This window comes from Ranitomeya imitator, chromosome 9 (assembly GCF_032444005.1).
Source record: "Ranitomeya imitator isolate aRanImi1 chromosome 9, aRanImi1.pri, whole genome shotgun sequence".
NCBI classification, from domain to species: domain Eukaryota; kingdom Metazoa; phylum Chordata; class Amphibia; order Anura; family Dendrobatidae; genus Ranitomeya; species Ranitomeya imitator.
The window spans coordinates 18367927-18390015 of record NC_091290.1 but is presented as its reverse complement, the minus strand read 5'-3'; the positions used below and the strand labels follow the sequence as shown (position 1 = coordinate 18390015).

The 22089-nt window shown below is 45.0% G+C and overlaps 1 protein-coding gene across 1 annotated transcript in view; it reads right to left on the bottom strand.

Annotated features, from left to right (window-relative positions):
• The window catches only part of TP53I11 (tumor protein p53 inducible protein 11), a 71194-nt gene extending 49458 nt beyond the window's left edge, over positions 1 to 21736 (bottom strand). Inside the window, exon 1 of the mRNA XM_069740360.1 lies at positions 21599 to 21736. The gene's annotated coding sequence lies outside the window, so the exon portion shown is untranslated. The remainder of the gene's footprint in view (positions 1 to 21598) is intronic.
• Positions 21737 to 22089: the final 353 nt, after the last annotated feature.

The window sequence follows — 22089 nt, the reverse complement described above, 5'->3', positions numbered from 1 at the left end:
CCCAGGATCCGTCACTAACACTAACACTGGCAGACATGTCACCACTAGACTGTCATGACTATTTGCCAGCTGCACGGCGCTCAGTAGGCGACACCTGGCAGAGAACTGGAAACAATTTCACAGTCGCAAATCAATTCGCATTTAAGCGTCTCGTGCACAAAAGTTTTATTTGCAGAAAGTTACTGTAAGGTCAAAGTCAGGGTCAGAGTCTGGTCTGGGAGGATTGTGCACAACATGGAGCGATAGACCGCTTATTAACGTTGGCTATAATAAAGTCCGGAGAGGCACAATTTCAGGCGCAGAATTCCGAAATTCTTCGGATTATTTATCCTTTCACTCACTGGTTTACACCATATTATCAGGTTCTTGAAAAAGCACCAAATGCGATGATAATGTCTGTAAAGTGCTGCATAATATGTTAGCGCTATATAAAAATAAAGATTATTATTATTACATAGTAACATAGTAACATAGTTAATAAGGCCGAAAAAAGACATTTGTCCATCCAGTTCAGCCTATATTCCATCATAATAAATCCCCAGATCCACGTCCTACAGAACCTAATAATTGTATGATACAATATTGTTCTGCTCCAGGAAGACATCCAGGCCTCTCTTGAACCCCCCGACTGAGTTCGCCATCACCATCTCCTCAGGCAAGCAATTCCAGATTCTCACTGCCCTAACAGTAAAGAATCCTCTTCTATGTTGGTGGAAAAACCTTCTCTCCTCCAGACGCAAAGAATGCCCCCTTGTGCCCGTCACCTTCCTTGGTATAAACAGATCCTCAGCGAGATATTTGTATTGTCCCCTTATATACTTATACATGGTTATGAGATCGCCCCTCTGTCGTCTTTTTTCTAGACTAAATAATCCTAATTTCGCTAATCTATCTGGGTATTGTAGTTCTCCAATCCCCTTTATTAATTTTGTTGCCCTCCTTTGTACTCTCTCTAGTTCCATTATATCCTTCCTGAGCACCGGTGCCCAAAACTGGACACAGTACTCCATGTGCGGTCTAACTAGGGATTTGTACAGAGGCAGTATAATGCTCTCATCATGTGTATCCAGACCTCTTTTAATGCACCCCATGATCCTGTTTGACTTGGCAGCTGCTGCCTGGCACTGGCTGCTCCAGGTAAGTTTATCATTAACTAGGATCCCCAAGTCCTTCTCCCTGTCAGATTTACCCAGTGGTTTCCCGTTCAGTGTGTAATGGTGATATTGATTCCCTCTTCCCATGTGTATAACCTTACATTTATCATTGTTAAACCTCATCTGCCACCTTTCAGCCCAAGTTTCCAACCTATCCAGATCCATCTGTAGCAGAATACTATCTTCTCTTGTATTAACTGCTTTACATAGTTTTGTATCATCTGCAAATATCGATATTTTACTGTGTAAACCTTCTACCAGATCATTAATGAATATGTTGAAGAGAACAGGTCCCAATACTGACCCCTGCGGTACCCCACTGGTCACAGCGACCCAGTTAGAGACTATACCATTTATAACCACCCTCTGCTTTCTATCACTAAGCCAGTTACTAACCCATTTACACACATTTTCCCCCAGACCAAGCATTCTCATTTTGTGTACCAACCTCTTGTGCGGCACGGTATCAAACGCTTTGGAAAAATCGAGATATACCACGTCCAATGACTCACCGTGGTCCAGCCTATAGCTTACCTCTTCATAAAAACTGATTAGATTGGTTTGACAGGAGCGATTTCTCATAAACCCATGCTGATATGGAGTTACACAGTTATTCTCATTGAGATAATCCAGAATAACATCCCTCAGAAACCCTTCAAATATTTTACCAACAATAGAGGTTAGACTTACTGGCCTATAATTTCCAGGTTCACTTTTAGAGCCCTTTTTGAATATTGGCACCACATTTGCTATGCGCCAGTCCTGCGGAACAGACCCTGTCGCTATAGAGTCCCTAAAAATAAGAAATAATGGTTTATCTATTACATTACTTAGTTCCCTTAGTACTCGTGGGTGTATGCCATCCGGACCCGGAGATTTATCTATTTTAATCTTATTTAGCCGGTTTCGCACCTCTTCTTGGGTTAGATTGGTGACCCTTAATATAGGGTTTTCATTGTTTCTTGGGATTTCACCTAGCATTTCATTTTCCACCGTGAATACCGTGGAGAAGAAGGTGTTTAATATGTTAGCTTTTTCCTCGTCATCTACAACCATTCTTTCCTCACTATTTTTTAAGGGGCCTACATTTTCAGTTTTTATTCTTTTACTATTGATATAGTTGAAGAACAGTTTGGGATTAGTTTTACTCTCCTTAGCAATGTGCTTCTCTGTTTCCTTTTTGGCAGCTTTAATTAGTTTTTTAGATAAAGTATTTTTCTCCCTATAGTTTTTTAGAGCTTCAATGGTGCCATCCTGCTTTAGTAGTGCAAATGCTTTCTTTTTACTGTTAATTGCCTGTCTTACTTCTTTGTTTAGCCACATTGGGTTTTTCCTATTTCTAGTCCTTTTATTCCCACAAGGTATAAACCGCTTAAACTGCCTATTTAGGATGTTCTTAAACATTTCCCATTTATTATCTGTATTCTCATTTCTGAGGATATTGTCCCAGTCTACCAGATTAAGGGCATCTCTAAGCTGGTCAAACTTTGCCTTCCTAAAGTTCAGTGTTTTTGTGACTCCCTGACAAGTCCCCCTAGTGAAAGACAGGTGAAACTGCACAATATTGTGGTCGCTATTTCCTAAATGCCCGACCACCTGCAGATTTGTTATTCTGTCAGGTCTATTAGATAGTATTAGGTCTAAAAGTGCTGCTCCTCTGGTTGGATTCTGCACCAATTGTGAAAGATAATTTTTCTTGGTTATTAGCAGAAACCTGTTGCCTTTATGGGTTTCACAGGTTTCTGTTTCCCAGTTAATATCCGGGTAGTTAAAGTCCCCCATAACCAGGACCTCATTATGGGTTGCAGCTTCATCTATCTGCTTTAGAAGTAGACTTTCCATGCTTTCTGTTATATTTGGGGGTTTGTAACAGACCCCAATGAGAATTTTGTTACCATTTTTCCCTCCATGAATTATTATTATTATTATTGCTCAGTTATATGGGAAGGAAGAGGGGGGGGTGATTTTCTATTAAAAAGGGATAACGTGCAGATAGCTGTGGGTCCGATCATTAGGGCCCCTCATGAATGGGGCTCTGGGACCCAGTCTTGAAAGGATCGGAGGCACACATGCTATTTCTGCCCTTAATGCTTTGCTTATACAGCATCATCATATATATGTTTATATGCATCATCGTGACTGTCCCCGTTGGGGCTCACAATCTAACCCTGCTGAGCCTCCGCACAGTGCTAACCGCTGAGCCTCCGCACAGTGCTAACCCCTGAGCCACCGCACAGTGCTAACCCCTGAGCCACCGTGCTAACCGCTGAGCCACCGTGCTAACCGCTGAGCCACCGTGCTAACCGCTGAGCCACCGTGCTAACCGCTGAGCCACCGTGCTAACCGCTGAGCCACCGTGCTAACCGCTGAGCCACCGTGCTAACCGCTGAGCCACCGTGCTAACCGCTGAGCCACCGTGCTAACCGCTGAGCCACCGTGCTAACCGCTGAGCCACCGTGCTAACCGCTGAGCCACCGTGCTAACCGCTGAGCCACCGTGCTAACCGCTGAGCCACCGTGCTAACCGCTGAGCCACCGTGCTAACCGCTGAGCCACCGTGCTAACCGCTGAGCCACCGTGCTAACCCCTGAGCCACAGTGCTGCCCAGTTCTATAGTGAATGATTGGGGAGGAGACAAAGCATGCGAACTTCAGCTTCCCTCATAATTGGGCTTCAGTGGGAAAGGAAGAGAGGTCTCAGTGGTTGGAGGTTGGACCACCAGCGATCAGCCATTTATACTTGATTTTTTGGGAATAGCCCTATAAATAATGTTTATGTGTCAATTTGTTAGCACTTTCACGATCACTGGCTGCGGTCAGCGAACCAGAACACTTGTTTAGATCTCTATGAAGCTAGTCCTGCTCTTTGCTTAGAAATAGATACAATTGTATCTACTTCTGTGAGCAGAACAACCTTGACTCCAGTTCGATACATTGTAGCAAAGCCCTAGAAGCTTTAGTGGATGTGTTTAGCTCACAGAGCATTGTCTAGAATGGGTACCATTGTATCTACTCGCCTGAGAGCGGGACTAGCCATTATCTGCAGGTTTACTACCTCAATGTAAGCTCCTATTCTCTGTCCACAAGCAGTGACCTTTAAAATAGCGAGAAAATGAAACAACGTCTATTAAAGAGTTGCAAAACTTTACATTTCTAGGGGTTTAAAGGTCACCCCCTCCTCCCTCCAAAACATGTTTATTTCCTATCCACAGAATAGATAACTTTGTGATCCCCACTGGTCACGATAGTTATTCCATATTCCTCCCCTGTATGTGTAGGAATGAATGGAGCAGAAGCTCACACTTGTCTGCTGCTTCTCCATTCCATCTGAGAGACAGTGACGGGAACAAGGCAGATGATCATGGTTCTGGGGTCGGGTATTTATCTGCCGAGATGTAGATTGGTGGTAAATACTTTTTGCAGGGATAAAAAAAAAAAAACGCTATGATACCTTTTTTTAAGGCCAAGTTCACATGTCCAGTAATCAGTTAGAATGGATCTAGCAGCAAACAACTAGCACATTTTTTTTATTTATTTTTTTAGCTGGACAAAACAGATCCAGTTGAATTTTTTTTTTCATAGCAGGACAAAATAGCTGTGTCTGCACAATGTGTTTCCTGACAGATTGCTGCTGGATCCGTTTTAACTGACAATTACTAGTGATGAGCGAACGTGCTCCTATAAGGTGTTATCTGAGCATGCTCAGGTGTTATCGGCGTGCTCGAACACTATGTTCTGGTTCCTGCAGCTGCATGCTTTGGCAATCCCTGACTGTTGTGACTGTACCAGCCGCAGGGACTAGAACATAATATATGAGAACACTGAAAACACTCGGATAACACCGGAGCATGCTGCAATAACACGTCATCTGAGGACGTTCGCCATCACTCACGATTACTGGACATGTGAACATAGAGGGAGTTAGGACACTATTAGGGTATTCTGATCCCATCCACTTTTCAGGACCATTTAGAGAGTGGTAAGAGTGTTTGTTACTTGGAGGACCCAGCCTGTCCACGCATCACTCCGGCAGCTCATTGATTTCAATAGGCAGGGTGTAATGCTTCATTTCTCCTGTGGTGGCGCTGTAGGAAAACAAGTCTCCCTAGAGATTACAACTGATCACTGGGGATCCCAGTAAGACCCTTTGTGATCCGCTTATTATAATTAAAAAAGATTTCCCTTTTAAAGAGCAATCCAGAAGCAGCAGCAGGCTGACCACTCTGGGAAAGCTGGGTGACAAGCTCTGCACATGCTTGTCCAATCACAGATTATACTTTTATTTCTATCAGAAGACCCTCGGTTTCCCCTTCACAGCGATCTGCATAAATGTTAACAAGACAGTAATTACATTCCTGCGCCAAGACGATGAGAGCCATTAACTGGTAGACGCGGCGAGCGGCAGGACCATCTTACTAGTCCTCAGGGATCCTTAGACTGGAACATCAGGCTGTAATTAAGGACCACTATTCATTAAAGGGGGCCGCTTCCCTCCCCCATCTACTTGAGAAATCTCAATACTTCATTATATTCCCAAAATCTGGCATTTTTCCAGCTCGCTCTTCAATAACGCTGTTCTTCAGACAGTTGACTCCCTAATTCTCTCCACCACAACTTCCTGATATTTCCCCAGCGTTGGGCGACGTTAATGCAAGCGAGGCTGACAGCTGAGGGATCTAAGGACGACTAGCAAAGCCACAGAAGTCGGGTAACCGATCAGTAAGAAAAAAATAATAATAAAAATGTATGCTAATAAACAGTCAGAACTGAAGGACTGAGACATTCACAATCACACTGTATCCCCGCCTACGAGGAGCTCCTCAGTAGTACAAAGTGGGGAAACACAGATTTGGCCACTACATGGAAATATATACTCTTTTTGCATGAATTTCTGTTACAGCATGGACAGGATTAGAGACTATAGGAAAGTAGATGCCCGCTGCACAGAAATGCAACAGAACAAACAATTAAGATGTGCAGATTTATGGAAGATTTCCAGGTGAACCACTCTGACTAAACTGATCTTGTGACTTTGAAATAGCATATGCCACAGCATTAAATAAGGTGTTCAAGATTTGAAAACATGGCTGCCGTCTTCTCAAACAGTGCCACTTTTGTCTAGAGGTTGTATCTGGTATTACAGCCATGTACGGTCGAAGTGAAGGAGCTGCAATACCAGCTGCGGACAGGGGTGGTGCTGTACATGATCGAGAGAAGCCATGGTTTTTTTTATGCTGGAATCCCCGTACTCAAGCACACAGAGGTGGAAAATGTGGGGGTATCCAAACCTATAACAGTGTGATCACGCACGGCCTTGAGCACCACCTGCAAGTGTGTTGATAGAAAAAAAAGTTCCCACAAGAACTTCTCCTGATGGGCAGAACTGGACATCTTCCTATGAAAACATGAGATACTGGGTACAGTCATTAATAAAAACGACAGCGTGCGGATCCCAAGAGATGTCCGACTGCCAGGCCGCAATATGAACAGTCTGAATCCATCCTATAAGGGTGATCCCATTAATCATTTTCTAACCTAAAGTCCAAAAATTCTGTTTAAAGTCACTGCTGGTCGTTCTAGCAGTATAAATAATATATTTGCAATGTGTTTTTGTTTCCATGTGCTCCTTGACACAATTTACGTACATAATCAATCTCCTTCCCCCTCTGGCAGCTGACAATTAAGTTCCTTATCGGCGATACTGCCAGGCTGCAGAGGGGGTTCAGCTCCTCCCCTGAGGAGCAGGCAGACATATCCATCACCTGCCGTGCAGAGACTGGCAGTGGCGAGAGCGACCACCGGCAATCAGCTCATTAAAGGGATATGTTCATTACTCTATACAAATGGAAGCAACATATTAAAATAAATGTCAGAACTCATCACTACGCCTGCAAAAAATGTATCTTTTACATAATGAATACTGTTACAAAAATCACATCCAGAGCTGCATTCAAAATTCAGCGCTGCATTGTGAGCACAGAAGACTTACACAGAGCACAGCCATTTGGTCACATGCCTGACAACAAACCAATTACTCTGTAGTCTGTTTCCAAGGGCAACCAGCACAATTCTGTATGCAGCTTTAGAGGCGAGTGGAGCAAATCCACATAAGACTGAAAAATGAGGTTAACGACAGGTGACTATATTGGTAATTAGTGCTGCAGATAGTAAATCAAAAGCACCAGGTATTGATGGCCCTCTGTTATCTAAATTATTTATAGATTTTTCTTTGGGGGGGTGGGGGGTGGTTTCAAAAAATGAAATATAATCCCATTTAAAGATGTAATCAGCAATACATATTACAGGGCAGGAAAGTGGAGGCACACCACCAAAGCTGCAATAATGGCATGAAAGTGTACCGTGCTGTTATGAACTGGTGATTCAGAACCACAATGGGCCTGGAGGTTACGAGCACAGAAAATGACCTGATAGTTGCTAAACACATAGGACGAGCTCTGAGACGTGGGAACTCTGCTGACCGCAATCCCTAATCCTATCACACCACACTAGAAGTAGCCGTGGAGCGCTCCTGACCAGACCTAGGCACCTCGGGCACAGCCTGAGAAACTAGCTAGCCCTGAAGATAGAAAGATAAGCCTACCTTGCCTCAGAGAAATTCCCCAAAGGAAAAGGCAGCCCCCCACATATAATGACTGTGAGTAAAGATGAAAACACAAACACAGATGAAATAGATTTTAGCAAAGTGAGGCCCGACTTACTGAACAGACCGAGGATAGGAAAGATAGCTTTGCGGTCAGCACAAAAACCTACAAACAACCACGCAGAGGGCGCAAAAAGACCCTCCGCACCGACTAACGCTACGGAGGTGCTTCCTCTGCGTCCCAGAGCTTCCAGCAAGCAAGACAAACCAATATAGCAAGCTGGACAGAAAATATAGCAAACAAAAATAACACAAGCAGAACTTAGCTTATGCAGGGCAGACAGGCCACAAGAACGATCCAGGAGAGAGCAAGACCAATACTGGAACATTGACTGGAGGCCAGGAACAAAGAACTAGGTGGAGTTAAATAGAGCAGCACCTAACGACTGAACCTCATCACCTGAGGAAGGAAACTCAGAAGCCGCAGCCCCACTCACATCCACCAAAGGAAGCTCATGGACAGAACCAGCCGAAGTACCACTCATGACCACAGGAGGGAGCTTGACCACAGAATTCACAACACCGTGCCCCTTAACGGGGAAATCGCTGGTTAATATAAATACTTCAGCCTCTTCTATAGCTGGCAGCTGTTAAAGCTTCCTCTAAAAGTTATCAAACATCCAGCTTTCCCGGGATCCTGAATGGCAAAATAATCTTTATATGCAGAGATATAGGTTTCCTACCTTTAGACAGATGTGCAGTTATATAGGTTTACATTCAGGAGTCTTAACCCCTTAGTGACCGAGCCAAATTTTTGAAATCTGACCAGTGTCACTTTATGTGGTAATAACTCTGCAACGCTTCAACAAATCCCAGTGATTTTGAGACTGTTTTTTCGTGACACATTATACTTTATGATAATGGTAAATTTTGTTCAACATTTTTTGTGTTTATTTATAAAAAATATCAAAAATTTGAGAAAAATGTTAAAAAATTAGCAATTTTCTAAATTTGAATGATTATCCCTTTAATCCAGATAGTCATACAACAGCAAACCATTAATAAATAACATTTCCCACATGTCTGCTTTACATCAGCACCATTTGTAAAATGTTATTTTATTTTGTTAGCATTTTAGGAGGTTTAAAAATGTAGCAGCAATTTTTCATTTTTTCAAAGAAATTTACAAAATTTATTTTTTTAGGGACTTATCCATGTTTGAAGTGACTTTAGGGGTCCCATATATTGGGAAACCCACAAACATGATACCATTTTAAAAACAGCACCCCTAAACATATTGAAAACTGCTGTCAGGTAGTTTATTAACCCTTCAGGTGCTTTACAGGAATTAATGCAAAGTGGTATGACAGAAATGAAAATGTGTATTTTTACCACCTAAATGTTGCTAACTTCTAAACAGATTACAACAGCCGTCAGACTAAGGCCGCTATTTGGTCATGAATTGCCATGGCAAACATCAGGACAACAAAATCATGATCTGAGGGCACCAATTGTGACAAAGAAGAAGCCCCCACACTCTGTTAACCATTTATAATGATGTAGTCACTATTGACAGCAGCATCTAAGGGGTTAAACAGATTTAGATGGTGCAAATACTGATCGTGGCTGGTACAGCAAGTTGTCAGCTATGGTGTACAACCGACAGATGCTGGATTGTCATCTGTATGGGGAGGCTAGTCTCTTATATCTCAGGTCAGTTAAAAGACGTATTGGCGGTCATTAAGGGGTTAAAAGAGAACTTTACACAAGGTCAAAAGTATCCAGATTTTTTTTTTTTTTTTTTTTTTTTTTTTTTAATTCTCTCCGTGTATTATTTTTTTTGTTTCTTTGGCGTTTTAAAATCGGCCATACGGTTCCTGGAATTGGAGGGTTTATATTTAGCACCAATTGTTATGGTCTATACTAAGGGGGCGTGGGCTCACAGGGTAATAATGCAAAGTTTCCTAAAGACACGCCCCCGAGGATCTTGAGAGTCGCAATGTTGGTAAAGATTATAACAAAAAATTTAAAAAAAAATCAAATAGAAATTCCTACATCTCTGGAACCATATGGTGGATTTAAAAAAAAAAAAAAAAAGAATACGCAAGGGAGCAGTAGAAAAGTGCAAAAACTGGACACTGATCGGTCGGTTCTCTTTAAGGCCACGTTTAATGTTAAAAATTAGATTTCACGTGGACTATTAAATAAGGCTGTTCTGATGGCAAAAGAATAAATAAATAAAAAAAAAAAAAACACATCAGACACTTGGATGGCAATATGGAAAAAAAACAGTTTTCTTTTTGGTCGGAAAAAAAAAAAAAATGGATGATTTTGCATATGTTCGTCTGAGCCCAGCATAAAGCAGGTTTGTTTATTTTCTCATCAAAATATATATTTTTCCGCTATTTTTATTTATTTATTTTTTAACATATGCGTTTTGGATCCTCAATATTTTCAGGATCTCATGCTTGTGTTCATAAGAGGAAACATTTCCCCGAGGGCTCTGATACATTGCGTCAATCAGACATGATCAGAGCAGGTTACCAGCCACCAAAAGCAAAAAATCTGCAAATGGTGACAATTTGCAGGTTGGGTAATTTATGAAGATGGAGAAATAATTACGTGTCATATCCCAGGCTTCATTTCAAGCAAACTGGAGCAAGAGGAACCTAGGTTTAATGTAGACCCAAAATAAATGTGCACCATGAAGGCAAATTACGGTAGATTGGAGCGATAGTTACGGATATTCGGCGTATAGTATATTTATTACAACGCTCCAAGCCAAACCCGCCTCAGAAAGTTGGCAAGAACAGCAGAACAGATCAAACAGTCACAAATAATGGCAGAAATCTGGCCTGAGCCATAATTACGACTCCCGGGGTGTAAAGTATCAGCAAGCAGGCGGCCCAGACACTGGGGCTTCACCCTCCGCCAACTGTAAGGCAAGAAGACTATGACAAGCGCAGATTGCCTTCAGAGTGTAGGATACAGATGTCCGGGGTGCGCTCCCTGGAGTGATGGGCGCATTAAGTCACAGGGATAATTAACACATGTTGCACTAGCACTGATCCATTTACATCTGATTTTTCGGCTTTATTTTTCAGGCTGAAACTCTGTAAAAGTCAATCACATGCAGCGGGTGCGAGGCGCAGAGATCACGGCTGATAACCTGCCGCATTCTTACCAGCATTTCATTTCCAGATCAATAGGGTTCACTTATTCAGTTTGGATTCTTACATCGGTCGTCTCACGATTGTTCTTCTCCTGCCTCGCCGCTTGCCAAATGACAGTGCGCTCTCACCAGTTCATGGTTTCTACGTTGGCCTGAGCTGCACTCGCTCTCATGCTGCGAGTAGAGACAGCTTTACCCTTGTAGAATCGCCAAAGAACAGGGCCAACCGCCACGCCGGCCAGATCCCGGGGCAACAGCCACGCCGGCCAGATCCCGGGGCAACAGCCACGCCGGCCAGATCCCGGGGCAACGGCCACGCCGGCCAGATCCAGGGGCAACCGCCACGCCGGCCAGATCCAGGGGCAACCGCCACGCCGGCCAGATCCAGGGGCAACCGCCACGCCGGCCAGATCCAGGAGCAACAGCCACGCCGGCCAGATCCAGGAGCAACAACCACGCCGGCCAGATCCAGGAACAACAACCACGCCGGCCAGATCCAGGGAGCAACAGCCACGCCGGCCAGATCCAGGGAGCAACAGCCACGCCGGCCAGATCCAGGGAGCAACAGCCACGCCGGCCAGATCCAGGGAGCAACAGCCACGCCGGCCAGATCCAGGGAGCAACAGCCACGCCGGCCAGATCCAGGGAGCAACAGCCACGCCGGCCAGATCCAGGGAGCAACAGCCACGCCGGCCAGATCCAGGGAGCAACAGCCACGCCGGCCAGATCCAGGGAGCAACAGCCACGCCGGCCAGATCCAGGGAGCAACAGCCACGCCGGCCAGATCCAGGGAGCAACAGCCACGCCGGCCAGATCCAGGAGCAACAACCACGCCGGCCAGATCCAGGGGCAACAGCCACGCCGACCAGATCCAGGGAGCAACAACCACGCCGGCCAGATCCAGGGAGCAACAGCCACGCCGGCCAGATCCAGGGAGCAACAGCCACGCCGGCCAGATCCAGGGAGCAACAGCCACGCCGGCCAGATCCAGGGAGCAACAGCCACGCCGGCCAGATCCAGGGGCAACAGCCACGCCGGCCAGATCCAGGGGCAACAGCCACGCCGGCCAGATCCAGGGAGCAACAACCACACCGGCCAGATCCAGGGGCAACAGCCACGCCCGCCAGATCTAGTGATCGGAGCAGCACTTGCAGCCTATAAAGCAAGTAACTTGCATGTATCATGCACTTGCCTATTACCTGCCACCTATGATAGACTGCAGCGATAGCTGGTAACCTAGGCAATAAGCGATAAACTGTAGAATTAAGAATCCCTCAGTTTGAGAAAAGAGAGAATTTTTAATAGGAGGTAAATTGCAAAGTTGCTTGTTTTTATGAGTACTTTGCAATTTTACTAATTTGACAAGATGAAAAATAATTTTTTAACTACTTCCTACTGGGATGGTGAAAGTCCCACTTTGTTCAAGTGAAGCCGGGCCCAGGGCCAGTGCTGCTGCTGCCCCACAACTAAACAGGGTCCTTTCCATCCACATTGTGCTGTGTACGCATGTTCAGGCCTGAGGACTCCGCTGCATCCAGGTCCATGGATCCAGGGTCTCACACACATCAGAAGATACTTGGTTCATTCCACTTTACTGGACAGTTCAGATCCAGTAGTGTGCAATATGCGGTACCGGGCACAGCACCCTCCAATTATGCAGACAGTCTCTGTTCCATCCGGACTGTCCCCATCACAACAGGCTCAGCTTCTCAGACTGAAGAGAATAGAGCATACGTTCCAATGCGCACATCAAGGCCACAGGTCCCAGACCTCGCAGGCATTTCTACAAGACGTATAGTGCGTCTTCATTCTTCCAGAACAATATGTACTTGTGGTGCCAACTACACCCAAACCTCCACTGGGACCTCTCACTGTCTTAGACACCAACTCTCATTGACTGCCTAATCCAGGAAATGCCTTTTCTTTTAAACCGACCTACCCCTCCCATGCAGGGCTGGTCCCAAACAACCATACCTTGTTCTACTGTACCTACAGTAACTATCGCTAGTCTAAACACTGCTTCCTATTCTGCCAACTGTATCTTCTCTATACATTATACATAAATAACTTTGCACATCAATCACGCAGCATTGATGCCTATAAGGTCTTATGCGCCTCTATAACTCATATCACTATACAAACCATACAATAAAACTACAGTTCTGGAAATACAATATAATCACATGTCTGAACATTCTGTAACAGTAGTTGTCTTACAGGAGAACAGGCATGTGACCGTCCCGGACATCTCTTTACACAAGGTCCCTTTATTTGCCTCAGTTGAATGCTGAATCAGAGGATCCACAGATGCAGAGAGAGCAGAAGACGAATCACAGAGTGTGAGAATCTGATTATTTTATTTAACAGACTTCGGCTAGATCTCGAGCGATGGCGACTTGATGGATGAACACTGAGCGATGGCGACTTGATGGATGAACACTCTGCAGGAAGATGGATCTTGAGGAAGCCTAGATAAGTCCTCCAGGGTCCTCTCCGACGAGATCTTGATAGCATCAAACCATCCGGCTGCTGATCTTCCTCTTCACCTTGTTCCTTCTATTCTTCCACCCATGGTGTCCTTCTCCAGTGATTGATCTCTTCATATGATGTGTTCACAGTAGACAAGTCGTAGCTTGGTGATCCTTGCTTCCAGTGACATGTCTGGCTTGATTTGTTACACAATTGCCTTGTTTGTTCTTCTTGCCACCCATGGAATTAATAATGTCCTTCTCCAGCTCCACATTTCAAAGCCATCGATTCTCCTCCTGTCTTGTTTCTTTATTATTTTCTGCACCATAAGTAGTTTTAACTCATTTTTTGGTAATCAAGGCAGTAAGATGTGTTTCCAAAATCAGTTGCTGAAGAACAGATACGCTTTAAAGACACCCAGTACCAAGGTTTCCATCCACGGCTTCTTTCCTAGTAGTGTTCCATCTGCCCAATCTCTTTACCAGCACCTGACTTGTAAGTTTCTATGACATTCCTCCTCCAAGCAGATTTCATCCCAGTCTGGCTGGACACTCTGCCATTACCAGTTTTAGACGTAGATGCGTTCTGTCCCAATATTCCTTCCTAAGTCCCCTTGGGTTTTTTCCTTGTTGCAGGACCATCACTCACAGGTTACTCCAGGTCTTTACCAGTCCCGGGGCTCCTTTGTTGGTCTTCTGCCTCTTTCCCAGGCTTCCAATGATCTCCTCGAGTGCCACATTTCCAGTTTCCAATGGTCCTCTCGGATTCCCATTCTTCCACTTTTCAAAATCCTCCTGTACCCAAATCTCACTGGGTTTCCTTCTCAAGGCATCCATAGATTCCCACCCAATGTTGGCTATCCTCTTGCAGACTCAATGCCAATCTCTGAGGTCAAACTCCCAATATCATCCTTGCCTTGTTACTTTGTTATCCTTTTGATGTCAGGCTCCCAAGGCTTCCTCCTAATGTCTGAAGGTCTTGTGCACCTCACTGCTTCACCGGTGCGGAAGTTGTGGGATAGAAGACGTTCTTCAATAAGAACATGGGGAGATGTTATTCTGGTGGTTAACCCATTTGGCAAATGCGCCTTATCACAGTCGCAAATTCAACTCATCCAATCCAGGAATGACAAGGACCGGGAGCGACAATCTGTGAGTCAAACAGCTTTTACTAGATCCCCAGCTTCCTTAATCGTTAGGCAACAGAGCTCAGTTGGTCAAGCATACGTAACACGAGTCAATGTGATATCTGGATTTTTAATTTTCCATTTTACATAAGACTTCAAGTGTGAAAGCAAAAGCAATAAAGAGCCCAAAAAAAAGCCATAATCAACTCTGCTGCCTCCAGCCCATAACAAGTATAAAGCTAAAATGTAGTGGCGACAGCGTCGCTCAGTGGGCGCAAAGGGCATCCTGGTGACCGCTAGCTATCATGAGTTTCTCCACCCAAAATTCATCTAGTGGAACTCTAACATTATGAATCAGATCGATCATTACTTTTTTCTTGTCTGGTACCATTCGTTGACTTTGTGCCAAATTCTTTAAAAAAAAGAATTGGCGCAAACTGTTCATTAATCTCAAGCGAAAACAAGAAAAGTTATTTCACTTTAACCTTTTAAGAGCAAAAAAAGGTCACATTCTGCTAAAATGTCGTAACATTTGCTCAAAAAGTCCTGATGCGCATAAAATCACTCGGGGGGGGGGGGTTGGAGTATGTTTGTATTTTGCACTAGAAAAAAATAATAATTTAAAAGAAGAATTTGATGCAAATCAAAAACAATAAACAAAACAAAAAAAATAAATAAAAAAGGATGCAAATTGCAATAATGAATCAGGACTATTGTGCTTTGAAGAACCAATAAACCCCTGGGGGAATTGGTTATGTATGCACCCCCCAGGTGCTATCCAATGGTTCATTAGCAGCAGGTGGTGTGCGGAGGAGATGGGGACAAGGAGGAGATGGGGACACTAAAGGGCAGTGCATCTTCTAGTAGACATCACAGGTGGTCTCTTAGCCACCTGCTGTCACCATAAAATTAGATTACACTTGAAGGAGGATAGAACAGCCCCAAGGGAAATTCAGCAGCAGGAAGCAAAACATTTTCTTGATGTTAGCGATTCATTATGAAGCCATTTCCCAGTCTTACTGTCACTGACTATAAAAACCATGTCGTGATCATATGCGGTATTTAATTAAAGCTGCCAAAAAGGAAACAGAGAAGCACATTGCTAAGGAGAGTAAAACTAATCCCAAACTGTTCTTCAACTATATCAATAGTAAAAGAATAAAAACTGAAAATGTAGGCCCCTTAAAAAATAGTGAGGAAAGAATGGTTGTAGATGACGAGGAAAAAGCTAACATATTAAACACCTTCTTCTCCACGGTATTCACGGTGGAAAATGAAATGCTAGGTGAAATCCCAAGAAACAATGAAAACCCTATATTAAGGGTCACCAATCTAACCCAGGAAGAGGTGCGAAACCGGCTAAATAAGATTAAAATAGATAAATCTCCGGGTCCGGATGGCATACACCCACGAGTACTAAGAGAACTAAGTAATGTAATAGATAAACCATTATTTCTTATTTTTAGTGACTCTATAGCGACAGGGTCTGTTCCGCAGGATTGGCGCATAGCAAATGTGGTGCCAATATTCAAAAAGGGCTCTAAAAGTGAACCTGGAAATTATAGGCCAGTAAGTCTAACCTCTATTGTTGGTAAAATATTTGAAGGGTTTCTGAGGGATGTTATTCTGGATTATCTCAATGAGAATAACTGTTTAACTCCATATCAGCATGGGTTTATGAGAAATCGCTCCTGTCAAACCAATCTAATCAGTTTTTATGAAGAGGTAAGCTATAGGCTGGACCACGGTGAGTCATTGGACGTGGTATATCTCGATTTTTCCAAAGCGTTTGATACCGTGCCGCACAAGAGGTTGGTACACAAAATGAGAATGCTTGGTCTGGGGGAACATGTGTGTAAATGGGTTAGTAACTGGCTTAGTGATAGAAAGTAGAGGGTGGTTATAAATGGTATAGTCTCTAACTGGGTCGCTGTGACCAGTGGGGTACCGCAGGGGTCAGTATTGGGACCTGTTCTCTTCAACATATTCATTAATGATCTGGTAGAAGGTTTACACAGTAAAATATCGATATTTGCAGATGATACAAAACTATGTAAAGCAGTTAATACAAGAGAAGATAGTATTCTGCTACAGATGGATCTGGATAAGTTGGAAACTTGGGCTGAAAGGTGGCAGATGAGGTTTAACAATGATAAATGTAAGGTTATACACATGGGAAGAAGGAATCAATGTCACCATTACACACTGAATGGGAAACCACTGGGTAAATCTGACAGGGAGAAGGACTTGGGGATCCTAGTTAATGATAAACTTACCTGGAGCAGCCAGTGCCAGGCAGCAGCTGCCAAAGCAAACAGGATCATGGGGTGCATTAAAAGAGGTCTGGATACACATGATGAGAGCATTATACTGCCTCTGTACAAATCCCTAGTTAGACCGCACATGGAGTACTGTGTCCAGTTTTGGGCACCGGTGCTCAGGAAGGATATAATGGAACTAGAGAGAGTACAAAGGAGGGCAACAAAATTAATAAAGGGGATGGGAGAACTACAATACCCAGATAGATTAGCGAAATTAGGATTATTTAGTCTAGAAAAAAGACGACTGAGAGGCGATCTAATAACCATGTATAAGTATATAAGGGGACAATACAAATATCTCGCTGAGGATCTGTTTATACCAAGGAAGGTGACGGGCACAAGGGGGCATTCTTTGCATCTGGAGGAGAGAAGGTTTTTCCACCAACATAGAAGAGGATTCTTTACTGTTAGGGCAGTGACAATCTGGAATTGCTTGCCTGAGGAGGTGGTGATGGCGAACTCAGTCGAGGGGTTCAAGAGAGGCCTGGATGTCTTCCTGGAGCAGAACAATATTGTATCATACAATTATTAGGTTCTGTAGAAGGACATAGATCTGGGGATTTATTATGATGGAATATAGGCTGAACTGGATGGACAAATGTCTTTTTTCGGCCTTACTACTAACTAACTAAGTCACAGCTCTTGGGCAATGGTTGCCTCTCCATCGCTGGCACTTGCTCTTTTAGCAGCATTTCTCGCTGTCACTTTAAAATTTCTTTCAGGAGATGGAGTCAAAGCTTGAAAGGTCAACTAACCGTCCATTTTAAAGGGCAATTTGGAAGTGCACCATCCTGGAGTAGGTCAGAGACAAATCTACAATTTGGGACAAAGGGAGTAACAATAGGATCTTGAGGATAATGTGGTGCCAGTCTCCCATCAAGATGCTGCTGTAACCAATTAATCAATGAAAGTCCCAACAAATTTGGGTATTGACACCTATGCAAGCCAAAATCAAACATAGCGAGGTTTTGCACACCGAGACGTAACAACAAGGAGACAAAGCATCCTTAACCCTAAACACTATGCAGACCTTACAGGGCACTGCTCCTTTAAGAAGAAGGAGAAAAAAAAACAACAAATCCTTGAATTGTCCTCTATTAAGTTTATTCAGCCACCAACACTTTGATTAGGGCGATAGTGACCCGGCTTATCCAAACTCCAGAACGTTACATATGCAGAGACACATGCCATGCAGTTCCTATATCGCTCCTTGCAAATTCAGGAATCTGGAGAAGCTGGGTGATGTCCCCTCGGGTGGGTCTACTGGCTGTCACCTAGCATTTTTAGGCTATGGCAAATGCGGATGTAGAATAATGCATCATAATTGCAATTTGGCATTAAACATTCATGTAGGAATCTAAAGAAGCTGGGTGATGTGCCCCTTTTTTTTTTTGTCAGCGCTATTGAATGTCACCCAACTTTCTCACACTCCTGAGAATGGCTGATTTTGCAATGATAAATCCTACATTTAACATAGCATTAACCCGTTCACCTAGGCATTGGGAAAAGAGAATATTGGTTGCCGCAAGCTTTTTCCTTCCCAAGGAGCAGAAAGAGAAATCAGAAATGAAGGATATTTGGTAAACAGATAAAACATAGGTACTTCATATAAAGGGGTATTTAATAAACAACCAAAAAACATAGGCACCGCTCAAAACACAGAGAGACCCTCAGGGCTGTAGTGATCAAGGATCAGAAAAAAAGAAAAACACAGACATTAAGGTTATTTCGTTATAGCCCTGGGGTACCAAGCAGAACTGTACTGAAAATATACAAAGTTTCACAGAATCAGGAGATAGTGTTTCCCACACAGAGGAGTCCTGTAGGTCTGACAGACGAGGTTAGAGGTTGGGAACAGTCCCTGCGCTATAGATGTCATTACTGGGACTTACATGACCCTATAGAAGCTTGGCGGATGGGGATTTAACCCCGACAGATGTTTTCAAAACTGGGTTAACCACTTTACAAATAACAGTCAGATGTAGCAGAGTCCAGTTTGCCACTCTGTAGATTCACAGCCAGCGTGTTATTCTGCAAACACTCGCAGGGCAAGATGCACAAGCAACGCAGTCTTAGGCTGCCGTCACACTAGCAGTATTTGGTCAGTATTTTACATCAGTATTTGTAGCCAAAACCAGGAGTGGGTGATAAATACAGAAGTGGTGCATATGTTTCTATTATATTTTTCCTCCAATTGTTCCACTCCTGGTTTTGGCTACAAATACTGATGTAAAATAGAGACCAAATACTGCTAGTGTGACGGCAGCCTAAGTGTGACTAATTCAGCTCTGCTACATCTACGAACCCGTGTAATATACAGAAAGTGCTTGTAATGAACTACAGCCGCTGGGATTTTAAAGGGAAAAGCAACATTTTATGCCACTGTTTGATTCTGATGTGGAGACTGTTAGATTGTACCTGTATGATGAATTAATCCCATAATGAACTGTCATAATTAATAATTAGATTACATCATAATTATATTCCAAAGGGTCTCATATGGAAACTGTAATATTTTAACCTTTAGATCTAACTGGATGCTACAGAGGGCACTAACACAATCACACACATACAGGGGGCTTGTAGCATCAAAGTAACTGTCAACTTAAATTGGGGGTCCGAAAGCAAGGATGAAAAGCAAATGAGACAGAGGAGCAGCCAGCCGGGGATGTGGCCAGAGAGAAAGGGCAGCAGCCGACTGTCCACAGCCAGAGGGAGAGAGAGAGGGGGCACAACATTCACAGCCAAAAAGAAGGGGTGCAGATTCAGTCAGGAAGAAAAAGGGGGTGCAGGTGCCATAGCAAGCCACAGACGGAAAGGTGTACAGCTGCCACAGCGCCGAGAAAGGGGTGCAGATGACACAAAAAGGGAAGAGGAAATGCAGCTGCAATAGCAAAGATAAATAAATGGGGTGCAGCTGCCACATCCCCCCACCAAAAAGGAGAGAAAAAGTGGTGCAGATGACAGCCAAAAAAGAAAGAGGGGAGTAAAGCTTCAATAAATGGGGTGCAGCTGCCACAGTCAAAGGGGGCACACGATAATGTGTGCAAAAACTGTAAAGTGCTGCGGAATAGGTTCGCGCTATATAAAAATAAAAGATTAAAAGGGGGTGCAGCTGCAATAGCAAAATTACCGTAAATACATGGGGTGCAGATACTACAAGAAAAATGAGAGAATCATAGCCATACACAGCGATAGATATGGGTTATACGGATGTGCGCAGCACCCCCCTGCCCAAAGACACTTGCTACAAGATAAGGTCCAATAAGTAGTTACAGACGACATTTGCACTGGGGACAGGAGGTAAGGTGGAGGGGGACAGGAGGTAAGGTGGAGGGGGACAGGAGGTAAGGTGGAGGGGGACAGGAGGTAAGGTGGAGGGGGACAGGAGGTAAGGTGGAGGGGGACAGGAGGTAAGGTGGAGGGGGACAGGAGGTAAGGTGGAGGGGGACAGGAGGTAAGGGGGGGTGGACAGGAGGTAAGGTGGAGGGGGACAGGAGGTAAGGTGGAGGGGGACAGGAGGTAAGGTGGAGGGGGACAGGAGGTAAGGTGGAGGGGGACAGGAGGTAAGGTGGAGGGGGACAGGAGGTAAGGTGGAGGGGGACAGGAGGTAAGGTGGAGGGGGACAGGAGGTAAGGTGGAGGGGGACAGGAGGTAAGGTGGAGGGGGACAGGAGGTAAGGTGGAGGGGGACAGGAGGTAAGGTGGAGGGGGACAGGAGGTAAGGTGGAGGGGGACAGGAGGTAAGGTGGAGGGGGACAGGAGGTAAGGTGGAGGGGGACAGGAGGTAAGGTGGAGGGGGACAGGAGGTAAGGTGGAGGGGGACAGGAGGTAAGGTGGAGGGGGACAGGAGGTAAGGTGGAGGGGGACAGGAGGTAAGGTGGAGGGGGACAGGAGGTAAGGTGGAGGGGGACAGGAGGTAAGGTGGAGGGGGACAGGAGGTAAGGTGGAGGGGGACAGGAGGTAAGGTGGAGGGGGACAGGAGGTAAGGGGGGGTGGACAGGAGGTAAGGGGGGGTGGACAGGAGGTAAGGGGGGGTGGACAGGAGGTAAGGGGGGGTGGGGGGGACAGGAGGTAAGGGGGTGGGGGCAGCTACAGAATGGCAGCACTTGACTATCCAAACAGCCAACATTAGCACACACACACGTAAAGGGGCACCATGTCCTGAGGTATAGAGCAGTTTTGAAATGGGGGTGCAGCACCCGATTGCACAAATGAGCTGCAGAAAAAAATGCCCAACACCTACACTCAGGTGCGCTAATTAGTAATGTGACCGTCAGAAATAACTGTCTGCAGTCACAGAAAGGGACGCAGCACCCACACAGACAGGCAGCAGGGAGTCAGCGAGGAGATCACAAGCAGATCATTTGCAAACAGCGCTGCTGACAATCTGTGAGGGGGATAAAGTCAACAGCGACGTGCAAAGGAAGGGGTGGGAGCACAGCACATATATATATATATATATATATATATATATATATACACACATACGGCGTGCACCATGAACCACTGGGTGCAGCCCCCACACACATGGGAAGGTGTATCATAAATACACAAATATAAACAGGAAAATACAGGAGTGCAGCCCCCACAGAGACATAGCAAAATGTGCAATACCCACAGTAAAAAGGGAACAGAAATAGTCAACTACCTACAGCTAATGGGGTGCAATAGTCACAAAGAGGGGTGAGCCCCCAGCTACACACACAAGTGGGGCTCCAGCAGTCCCTCCCCGGTGCGGACCCCTTAGCCTCTGACCTGTGGCCCCTCCGCTCCGCGGTCACTGCTCGCTGTCCCGGCCGCACATCTGCTCCCCGGACCCCGGAGTCTCCTGCTGCCGCCGCGGCTCCCAGTCACCACACACTCTCTCACCGTAATCACCGGCACAGGCGCACTCATTACCGTAATGTGCCGCCCAGAGCGCACGCCCCCTCCCACAGTGTCTCGCCCACTCACATCGCGGGACCCCCTCTCCTGGAGGCGGTGACATCATCCGGGGGAGTTATAGACATAAAGTTTCTGCATCTCTCAAAAAACTTTCTACAAGTGCAGAAAACTCTCACCTCCGTTAGGATTTTTTTGGGGAAAGCTGGGTGACAACTATTATAGCCACAGTTTTGTGCTGGTGGTTGTCAGACAGCTTTCCTGAATGCACATCTTCCCGTACTACTGCCTATAATGTGCAGCAAAAGTGGGAGACAGGACAGTAGGGGGAAACCTGCACCTCTCAGAAGGATAGCAGTGTCCAC